Source organism: Triticum urartu, chromosome 2A (genome assembly GCF_056163025.1).
Source record: "Triticum urartu cultivar PI428250 chromosome 2A, HENAU_Tu73, whole genome shotgun sequence".
In the NCBI taxonomy this organism is placed as follows: Eukaryota; Viridiplantae; Streptophyta; class Magnoliopsida; order Poales; family Poaceae; genus Triticum; species Triticum urartu.
The window spans coordinates 767,498,574-767,509,582 of record NC_141874.1 but is presented as its reverse complement, the minus strand read 5'-3'; the positions used below and the strand labels follow the sequence as shown (position 1 = coordinate 767,509,582).

At 40.2% G+C, this 11,009-nt stretch overlaps 1 long non-coding RNA gene across 1 annotated transcript; it reads right to left on the bottom strand.

The window, feature by feature from the left end:
• Window positions 1-9,776: 9,776 nt before the first annotated feature.
• LOC147988116 (uncharacterized) lies at window positions 9,777-10,346 on the bottom strand. The gene is made up of 2 exons (XR_015615356.1): window positions 10,203-10,346; window positions 9,777-10,065 (listed from the first exon to the last, which is right to left on the bottom strand). It is a non-coding gene; the product is annotated as an uncharacterized LOC147988116 (long non-coding RNA).
• Window positions 10,347-11,009: the final 663 nt, after the last annotated feature.

The following is an 11,009-nucleotide window of genomic DNA, read 5'->3' as shown; positions in this document are numbered from 1 at the left end:
AAAGGTTCCAATAATCAACACGGGCGGATGTCATACATGAGTCATCGCATTGCAATGCTGATTTGGCACTTGAACAAGACATGGTATTACTACTTTTTAGTTCTTTACACAATTCTTCGAAGGACAGCTCCATCCTTCTTCATCATGCAATTTTTTAACCTGGACCAAAATAATATTAGAATTAGAAAATAATCAATCGTTGTGATAGAACAGTATATGGTATGCATGCAATATCATATATACTAAAGAAATTACCACATAGATTAAAAGCCAAGTTAAGTTGTATATCAAAACTGTATCTCCGCCAAAGTTTCAAATCGAGCTTACTATTAACCTAAGGGAATTCAAAATTAAAGCTTAAAAATCATAACACAATAGTAAGAATTCAACAATGTTCATTATACCATAGAGATTCTGGAATGGACACGATGCAAACCCAAAAGGACAAGCAAACCATAGTAGTTAGTTTGAAAATGATTACCATCAGGAAAGAAGATTTTTCTTGAAAATTTTCCTTCTGGAGCTACTGACATGCACTTTACTAGTAATCTAAAAAAACATGCACTTTACTGAGATATGAAAAATTATGATACCACAATAAAACTCTACAATTGAGTAGAAAATGACCAAAAAGGAGCGCTCCATGTGCCTAAATGACCTTACTTTTTAGAAATGTCACAAGCTTCTTTATAAAAAGTTAAAATAAACTTACCTGCTAAGATTACAAAACAGCATCAGTACCGATAATAGGAACTCTTCTTGTGCTTCAGCTCAAATATCTAGCAGCTGAGTTTAGAGCATCCTGTTACTAAACAACTTCGTGCCACCAACATCCCTGCCACAATCGTGTCCTCATCCGGCACACAGTCATAACTCACACCGTAGCCTTGATAGTGTAGGGAGCTGCAAATTGGAATTGACTGTTCATAACCATAGAACGGAAAGGGAAGAGTAAAGATCAAATCCACGGGAGCAAACAATAGTTGTTGTGTGGTTTATATGTGAGGAATCATTGTCAATGGATATAAAAAATGTTTGGGCATCAACTATGACATACGAGATTTATTCGACTCACCTTGCGGCGATCCCATGGATGAGACGACAAACCGGCGACGACGTCCTCATGCCTCAGGTATGGTGACGTGCCATATGGCCAGCTCGGAGCCCATGTCATGGTACAACAGCACCGAGTATCTGGGCATGGTTTCCTGGGTGTTGCGGCTGCAGAGGTTTAAAATGAAAACATAGGTCCTTCGATATAGAATGCATGCCCTTGTCTATATGTTGCACAGTCAAAGTTGATTGCAATATTAACTCATATCTCAAGGGTAGCAAAATCTTAAGCTCCTGGGTTCTGGCACTTGCCTAGCTGATATAGTTCAAGAAGGAAAAACATATTCAGTAAACTAAAATGGAAACTTTTTAGAAAGTAGAGGGGCCCGATGTTAAGAAATGGTTTCAGGTAACTATGGGGTTCAACCAGTAGTATGCTACCTTCTAATAACCATGGAAGATGATCGAGGTCTCAATGAGAGATATATTCAATTGTAGTGTGCTCAGCATCAAGAGGAACATTTAAACAATCAATGTGTCCATTGCAGGTGCTCCAATAAATGCAATAAGCAGAATTCAAATAAAGCAACATCTCTAGGTTTGTTTTCTAAAAAATATAAATGGTGAACTTTGCAACAGTCACTACACCTTTTACGAAGACAATCGTTTATCATAATTTTTTGACGGGCTACGACTATCATATTTAGCAGCCAAAATGATACAATAGATCGCTCTGTTCCTAAATATAAGTCTTTGTAGACATTGCACCATGGACCACATACGGATGTATATAGATGCATTTTAGAGTGTACATTCACCCATTTTGCTCTGTATGTAGTCCATAGTGGAATCTCTACAAAGAATTATATTTATGAACGGAGGGAGTATATCATAGCAAAAATGACCTACTAAGTGGAGGTTCAAAGAAAAAGAGAGATATGGGTGGTCAAACTCTCCTAGAAGCAGAGAGATCTTATCTTACAAACTCAAGGCAGATAGCAGCATATCCAAATTTCTAGCTTTCTGTACTTGCAGGTAGTGAAAATTAAGTAGACAATGTTAGGAGACTCAAAAGAAGGCTTGTGCAGGTTAGTATTTTACTGCTTAAATCCTTGAGGCTCTCCTAATCTTGTTTTGAAATAGCTCCCCGTTAAGACTTCTTCTGTCTATGTACATCATCATTGATGTATCTATGTAAAAACATATACACCAATGATTAGGTTGTACAATGTGACAATACAATAATTAGCACCTTTTTCTTCTATCCTCTTCTATCTATGTTGATCTACCGTACAATAAACAATATACAATACAACAAAAATATCTACACAAAGTCATTTTTATCCGTACAACAATCCGTAAACAAGGTAAACTCTATCCATCTTCTTCTGTCTATCTCCCATTCATATAAAAATTAGCAGTTTAGCACACAAGGTCGATTTTATTTTAAAGAAATCAGCAACTCACTTCTATTCACACGACAGCAGAAGGTCGCATCATTCATGCAGCAATAGTAACACAAAGTATCCACTTATTTACTGTACAATTCTTCATAAGCTTCCACGACCTGTCAGAGCACCGTTATTCCCTAGACGCTGCAGATGATTCAGTAAGAAGAAGCATGGGTTCCCCTCAGACAACTCTACAATAAAAAATTGAAATAAGCTGAGATAAGTTTTGATGAACTCTCCAAGTATCCATTGTAAGTTTAGATAGTTGGAGAAAGCAGCTCCACATGACTAATCGCCATTTGAACCAGATTGCAAATCATTTGGCTTTGAAGATAATGCTAATGCTAAGGAAACAAAGTCAAATAAAGATACTATGGGGAAATTGTCAAGTTATCCTATGGGGAAATCATCTGTATCATTTAGTCAATAGTTAACAATTTAAAATAACAGAAAATGGTAGCTTATAAATAAGTGGAGTAACAACATGTACTCAATTTGAGCATTTGGTTATAGAACCTTAAAATCAAACCAATAAATTGGAACTAAAGAAATACAGTAGCAAACAGCTTATAGCTCAATTTGACCTCTCCATTGAGCTTAAGAAATAAGTGCCAAATCAGACTTTGGTGAATCTATTAACATATCTTATAGATACAATCAACATTCTATTAGGAAGAGAAAGAAGAAAAAAGCTTGTTGTCGTTGTTGGTGTCTCAGACAATAGTTTGACCCACCACAATAGAAGGCAATCCAGTTTATCCTCACCAAATTGATTCGCCTTTATTTCCTAAGCTGTACCGCAGGACCTCTTTGAGCTGAATATAAAATTGTACCAACCTGGAAACAAAATCATAACATTACAATAAGAGCGGATTGGTGAAATTAGCATTTTTTTCCTTAAGAATAAAAGAAAATTAAAGGACATGGAAACTAAATGTCAAATCTGGATAGGAATATATAGAATACTCTCACTGTTATAGCACAACAATTTCACCAAGAACAAGAACAGGAACTGACAGTAACTAACGTAAGAACAAGAACTAACGTAAGAACAAGAACCAACCTAAGAACTGAAAAGGTAACTAACCGTCCAGACATATGGATGAAATAACATATGGTTGTTAAATACGTTTTTAAGCACACAAGATAACGCATTATATGCTTCTGAGAGGTAATCATTGCCGCACCAACAATAAGTAGATCAAAGAATCTTAATAAAAAGGGACTGGAAAACTATTGAAGTTGGGTTAATAAAATGGAACTGATTATTCAGTGAGTTTGTTTTCTATGCTTGTAGTTGAGAGTATTGATAACGAGGGCAAAAAGCTACTCTACTCTACTTGACATCTTAAGGAGAGCATCCTCATAGCATGTAAAATTGAAGTCAAAACACATTGTGAGTATCAAGGTACTGGAACTTACTCCATGACTATGTAGACATTTTCGTTGTCCTCATATGCATCATAAAACTGAACCAGGTTCTTGTGCCCTGCTAAAGCCTTCAAAATTTTCACCTCCCTCCGGACAAGAGATTAGAGCAACTTCAGATGATACAAAAAAAATGTACATACGAGGACTGGGGAACTAAGTTCATGCCTAGCTATGACAAAATGATGATATTAATCCTCAAGTGAGGCATTGAAATGTGGTGACCCAAATAACAGAGATTGCAACTATGGAGAGCTTAAACCAGATCGCACATTGAGAAAAGAGCGATAGGCAAAGGAGTTACAGAATATCAAGTGTAAACTCCACCACAAAAAATGACGGGACTTACTCAGATCTCATCATTCAAGTGGGTACATTTAATACTTCACAACACATAATTTAATATGTTACCTAGTACGTACCATGCAACAATGTTGAACGCAGAAGATCTCGTAATCCATATTATTCTTATATATAAAGGTATGTTGCATGTGATAAAATCAGATATTCTTTCCACAATGCACAATGTGGATCAATAGCATGTTAGTACATGAAGCCATGATGTCAGGGGAAGGCAGCATTTGGCGTCAGAACCTCTATAACAAAGCCGCGTTCTTAAGAAATCAACTGGCGTACATTTGACAGCTTTGATTACATTAGTCAGCGGTTAGTCAACGGTTGCTTTCAGAAAAACAAGCTTTACCTTTCTCTAGTCAATAAACATTTTTGTAGATTTACTCTACTTAAAAACATGAAGGACATTTGTAGTACAACATAAAACCCACAGATATAGTTGATCTTTTTTCACAAATCTGAGATCGCCTATAAACTCCCGCGGCATGAATTTTCAGAAAACCAGCGAAGGGATCCAAACTCAAGGGTTTGCAGAGGTTGCGGGCAGGTCATCACCTTGGCCTTGGGGATGACCTTGACGGTGACGGCGTCCCCCTTGCGCGCCCCCTTCCTGATCCTGGCGGCGCAGGTGTAGCCGAAGTGGCCCCTCCCGACCTCGTCCCCAAGGTCGTACTTGGCGGCGAAGCCCTTGTTGATGCCCAAGCCCTTGTCGAGGCCCCTCCTACCGTCGCCGTCCTCCTCGGGGATCGCCGGGCGCGGCGGGTCGTGCCTCCTCACGAGCGCGTGGCCGATGTGCTTAGCGGGCGAGAGCGGTGGGAAGGGCAGGCGCAGGAGGCGCCTGGCCGGTAGGAGGGCGCGGGGGACTTGGGGCCCGCCGGGACGGGGGACTTGGAGGAGGCCCTGGGGGAGGCCGCCGAGGAGGAGGAGAAGAGGTGGTGCGCCGGGCTGGGGCTGGGCGTGGAGAAGGGGAAGAAGGGGGACGTCGTCCAGTGCTTCTTGGAGGCCGGCGTGGCGGGCGCCGTGGAGGAGGGTGGAGGCGGTGTGGCCGGCGCGGGCGGCGGCGGGAGGCGCCGTCAGCGTGGCGGGTGCGCGGCTTGGCGTGGCAGCCCCCCATGGGGCAGGGCGGGCGGCGGGTGGGATCTGGATCTGGATCGCGGAGGATGATGCAAAGTTTGGGAAGGGACGCAGGCGCGGCAGCGGCGGGATTCGGACAGTGGAGTCGATAGGGAGGACGGCGGCGCAGGCACGATGGCGGTGGGTGGCGCACGGCAGGGCGGAGCAGGAGGTGGCGGCGAGATGGATGTCGATGTGGGATCAAGGAGGCAAGGTCGTGCGGGACTGCGGGGTGGCTGGGCTATTTTCTTTCTTTCGTAAACCGGTGGACGAAGGCGTGGCAGCGGGGATGTGACGAAGGTTAACCGACGAAAAAAAAACGGACGAAAGTGGTGGGACGAAAATTGACCGGCGGAGACTACCAACTGCTTCATTAGGAGTAGAGATTGGAATATATACCAAAATATACGCTGTGGACAACTGGTTATTAAATGCCTTCTTGTTTTTGGTATACCAAGGCGTTAATACTAGTACGATTCTTTAGCTGGGGGACGCATAGGACTTATTGGAATATATATACCAAAATATACATTATGGACAATATACACCACCAAATATGTATCAGTGGATTCATCATTGCATATATTTTCACATCATATAAATTTGTTACTGTGAATATTCATACTATTTTCTACAAACTTAGTTAAAATTTATAAAGTTTGACTTCAGTCAAAACTAATATGCGGAGTAGATAAGACGGAGGGAGTATATACAGGACATTAATAATGGCTCGATCGGAAAAACCAATTTGGTCGCTCCCCAGCCCACTCCCCAGCATGCCTCCGTGCTCAAAAACATGGCCAACAACAGCCCTTTCACCAAACCAATGTAAAAACAGTGTTTGCCCAGAAAAAAAAATGAACAAACACAAATTTGAATATAAATTAAAAGGTGTAAAACCAGTGTTCGCCTAGAAATAACAATGCTGGCCCATTCACAAATTTGCCATTCTTTATATTTTCATTTTAAAAAATACATAGGAATCACACATTGGAAATTGTCATGATAAAAAAATAAAAGTTGCCATGCTCTTAATAATAAAAATTCACTTGTTCTTCACAATAAAATGAATTTTAACTAAAATTAATTTGAGAACACAAAAAAATATTTAAAATAGGAAATTCAGAAATATTTTGTATTCAAAAAAAGTTAATGTATTTGCAAAGTGTTCACGAACAATAGTTGTTTTAGAATTATTATAAAAAATCATGAACTGGCAAAAAGTTCATTGATTTTTTTATAAAAATCACGAATTAAAAAAACAGCATCAACTTCTAAAAATTAGTTCTCATATTTTGAAAAAAGTTCAGAAATTTGAAAAAAAATCATGGATTTCAAAACATTCATTGATTTGAAAAAATGTTTGTAGATTGGAAAAAAAGTTCATAGGTTTCTGAAAAGGTTCAAGAATTTGAAAAAAAATATATGAATTAAAAATATATGAATTTGAAAAAAGTTTTCAAATTTGGAAATTGGTAGCAGTTTAAAAAAATAGAAAAAACCAACAAAGACACATGTCTAAAAAGACCCAAAAAGGAAAAATATATTTAAAAGGGGGGGAAGCATCGAAAAGCTTCCTAAAACTAGGCCAAGAAGCTTCTCGGAGCTTCCCAAAACCGGGAAAGGGACGAAATCACTAATTAAGGAGCACTCTTTGCAAAGGTGCCTTCCACCTCCCAGGTTGCGATAAGTGGCGCACTGCATGTGCGCCACTTGTCACAACCTGTGAGTTTTCCCTTTTTTTCGTAAATCCGTTTTGAATATTGGGTCGTGCTACACGTCCGCCGGCTGATCTTTCTAGAAGATCCACCGGGTCGCAAGCCGTCAGATCTAGCGCATCGAGCAGATGAGCGGCGGCTCCATCATTGCAACACAAGTGTTGTTGTAGATGTTTTTTGTAACATTGGTCTAGTTGCAGAAAAGTTTAATAACAGAGATCTTGTTGCAATTTTTTCTGCAACAGATGTCTTGTTGTAAAAAAAAATATTTGCAACAGAGACCTTGTTGCAGAATTTTTTTCACAAAAATTTTGGGACCTTGCAGAACTTTTTTTACAAAATTTTCGCAACATAGCTCTTGTTGAAGAATTTTTTTGCAACATAGATCTTGTTGCAAAAAAAGCACCCGAGGAGAGAGTGCCATGGGAGCTCATTTGTTGAGAGAGAGAAAGGGGTAAGGAGAGAGGTGGGAAGGAGAAAGGGGCTGGCGGCGGAGCGCCATGGGAGCTCAGCTGGGACACACACACACACACACACAGAGAGAGAGAGAGAGAGAGAGAGAGAGAGAGAGAGGTATGTGTGTTTGCAGCGGTGGCACGGGAAGAGGAGGAAAGGACAAAGGGGCTGGTGGCGGCATCCTCCAGCGGCGCTAGATGGGAGTTGGGACGGAGAGAGTGAAGGAAGAAAGGTTGGTAGCGCTTGCTGTTGAGAGAGATTTCCTAGAAATGAAGGCGTGAGGTGATAAGGTTCAACACCAAGGATGTGCGGTTCAAGGGGACACACGTCAAGCAGCCCAAGCGGTTGATGCACAGACTGTAATCAGCCGGATGAGGGGAAGCTTTTTCCTTATTCAAAATATTTTATCTCTTAAATCGTGCGTCCAAATATTGAACTATTTTCACCATTGGATTCCTCGCATCGAGGTCTTCAAAACTATACCCCATGTTGATAGGTTTTGACAAACTTTTCTTTTTTTGCTTTTCGAGAGAAGCCGTGCCTCTCGCGCAAGAAACATAAAGAAAGCATAATTTTTTCCCGTTTCCGAGAGGCACAGCCGTGCCTCTCGCGGAAGGAAAAAGAAAAAGAAAATGTGTCTTTTTCCCCATTTTCGAGAGGCACGGTCGTGCCTCCCGCGGAAGCAAATCCGTGCCTCTTGCGAAAGCACACCCGTGCCTCTCACGGAAGGGAAACACGCGGTTTTTTCTGTTTCTGAGAGGCATGGCCGTGCCTCTTGCGGAAGCAAACTCGTGTCTCTCACAAAATAAAAAAGAAAGAAAACACATTTTCTTCGTTTTCAAGAGACACAGCTGTGCCTCTCGCGGTAACAAATCCGTGCCTCTCGTGGAATAAAATATGTGTCTCCCACGGAAGAAAAAAATGAACGCATTTTTTTCGGCACGTCTATGCCTCTCGTGGAAGTAAAAAAACGTGTTTTTCCCGTTTCCAAGAGGTATGGCCGTGCCTCTCGCGGAAGCAAAAAAACATGTTTTTCGCGCAAAAAAAATTTTTTGTCCAAAAGTTAAGAAAGACCGGTGGAAAACTGAAAATCCGAAGAAAAAAAGAAAAAACATCTAAAAAGCCGAAGACGCGTGTAAAAAAAATTTAGAGGAAGCGCCGAGAGCGTGACACGTGGCGACGGCTGAGAGCGCGCCAAGTGACGCTCCGTCGGCCCATCCCTAGTGACGCTCCTTCCTTAGTTGCTCGCTGAAAGGGAGCTCCCGGTTCATGCCTTACATGGTCCGGCCCATATGGTATCTAACGAGAGGAGGGGGTGTGCGCATTTGTACCAATAACAATATAAACGTTGCTACAAGTGCCAGATTGGAATTGGGCAACCACACAGCCGACGACTACATTTATTTGCAATCGCAGGCCCCCTAGTAATTAGTTTAGAACATCTACTGGCCTGGTCCATTGTCGGGAGCAGCTGTGTCTTGCCTCATTGTCATGAGCCGCCCAAGTAGCTTCATGCAGTCTGGCATATTTATTTGTTTGTTTTTTGTTAATATTTCTCAAAATATTCAAAATACACATCACTACCAATATGTATCTCTCCTTTTCTTGCCTAAGTCAAGCTTGAAAAAAATGGAATTTGAATTTTTGTGACATGATAGATCCGTAATATATTTATATCGTCATTTTTCCATGTAATTTCCCATAAATTCTACAGTGTGGTTTTTGAAATTCCGGAATACAAGCTTGGAGTACCTAGCTCAGGCCTATAGTAGTTTTGAACCATTCAAGGGTGATGCTACAACTACGACAGAGAGTGTCTGATATTTGTACGACAGGGCCAATCAAGCCGTCCATGCATGGGGCCAAACTGCAGCAGGCCAGTGGATTCGACATCGTACATAAATCGTACAACTATCATACGCGTAGTAATTTCACAACTAGGGCGGATCACATGCGGTCCAGTGGACAGCATGACCCACGTGATCAATGAAGACGCTATTCACTATTTTGATATGCAAGCAATTTTGCTAATTCAAAGTTTCCGATGTCGGCGCCGCCGCGTTTGCCAGGGGTCTTGGATCTTGAGACAGAAAAAGGAATTTTGGCAAGGGGGCTTGTAAACAGAAAACAAGGCAGTAATACAGTAATTAGTCGTCCCTCATTTCCTTGTCCTTGGCGACTTGAATTAGAAAAGGAAAAATGCTATCAGAATAACTTGGATAACATCATCGTTGATAAAATTATGAGGTTGCACCTTCATGCCAAAATCAACATGTATTGTTTATTGAAGTTCACCACATGTTACAAGCACGACATTTTGGCAAATCGTTTAATCGCTTACGATGCGCAGCAGCAATTATTCTTCTCACAGTAGCTTCTTTCAAAACTGTAGCCAGAAATTTGACATGAAGCCTTGCACCAATTAATATTGATTGCCGTGTCGTCCTCGCATAACCGAGATTTTCCACACACATCTATCAGTGAAGTGGTACCTACGCCCAACAAAGTATTGCTTCCCGTTTCAGATTAGCAATGTAGTATAAATTACACAAGTTACTCAAGACAGTATGGAAAACTAAGGAGTATGTATGTTTATATAAATTGGACTGATATAAACAATTGAGTGTACCTTTGTTTCTCCCAGTCGCCTCGCATGGCAACAAAGTGGTAGACATCAGAAGAATTACCAAGCACATGACACTTGTGTTGTTCTTGATAAGTGCCATGAGAAGTGGTTTCCTATTTCTTTTTCCTCCTATTGCACTATATTCCTAATGGCTGATATTTCTCATTCTATGTGAGTAGTTGTGGTGGTATTATATAGAGGCACTATCAAATCTTAGAGAATCTTCCTAAATATAGAGGCATATTATATTTGAGTCATCATGGTTATCTTTCTCATTCTATTCGACTCCTATTGTCAACTAATACTGTTATAAGGGTTATTGCAATATGTACCAAAATATATCATGTGAAAACTGGTTATTAATGCTCCTTGTTTTTGATATATATCAAAACACTAATACTATTATGAAAGTTATAATATATGCCAAAATGTATCTTGTGGATAACTGGTTATTAAACGCCTCCTTGTTTTTTCTATATACTAAAATAGTGATACTATTATATGAGTAATAATATATACCAAAATATATCTTGTGATAACTGGTTATTGAAAGCCTGCCCAATTTTTTATATACCAATTTTCTTATATTATTATAAGAATGAATACATACCAATTTTGTAATACTATTATAGGAAAGAATATGTACCAAAGTTTATTTTTTTTCATATAATTTTGTATTACATGCCTTTCTGTTTTATATACCAAAACAAATCTCACACGAAACAGCCTATGTCGCTTGTTTTGTGTACCGCACTTTTACTTGAAAATTTCCTCCATTATTTTGCTTTACTTGACCTTGCTCCCTAAAAG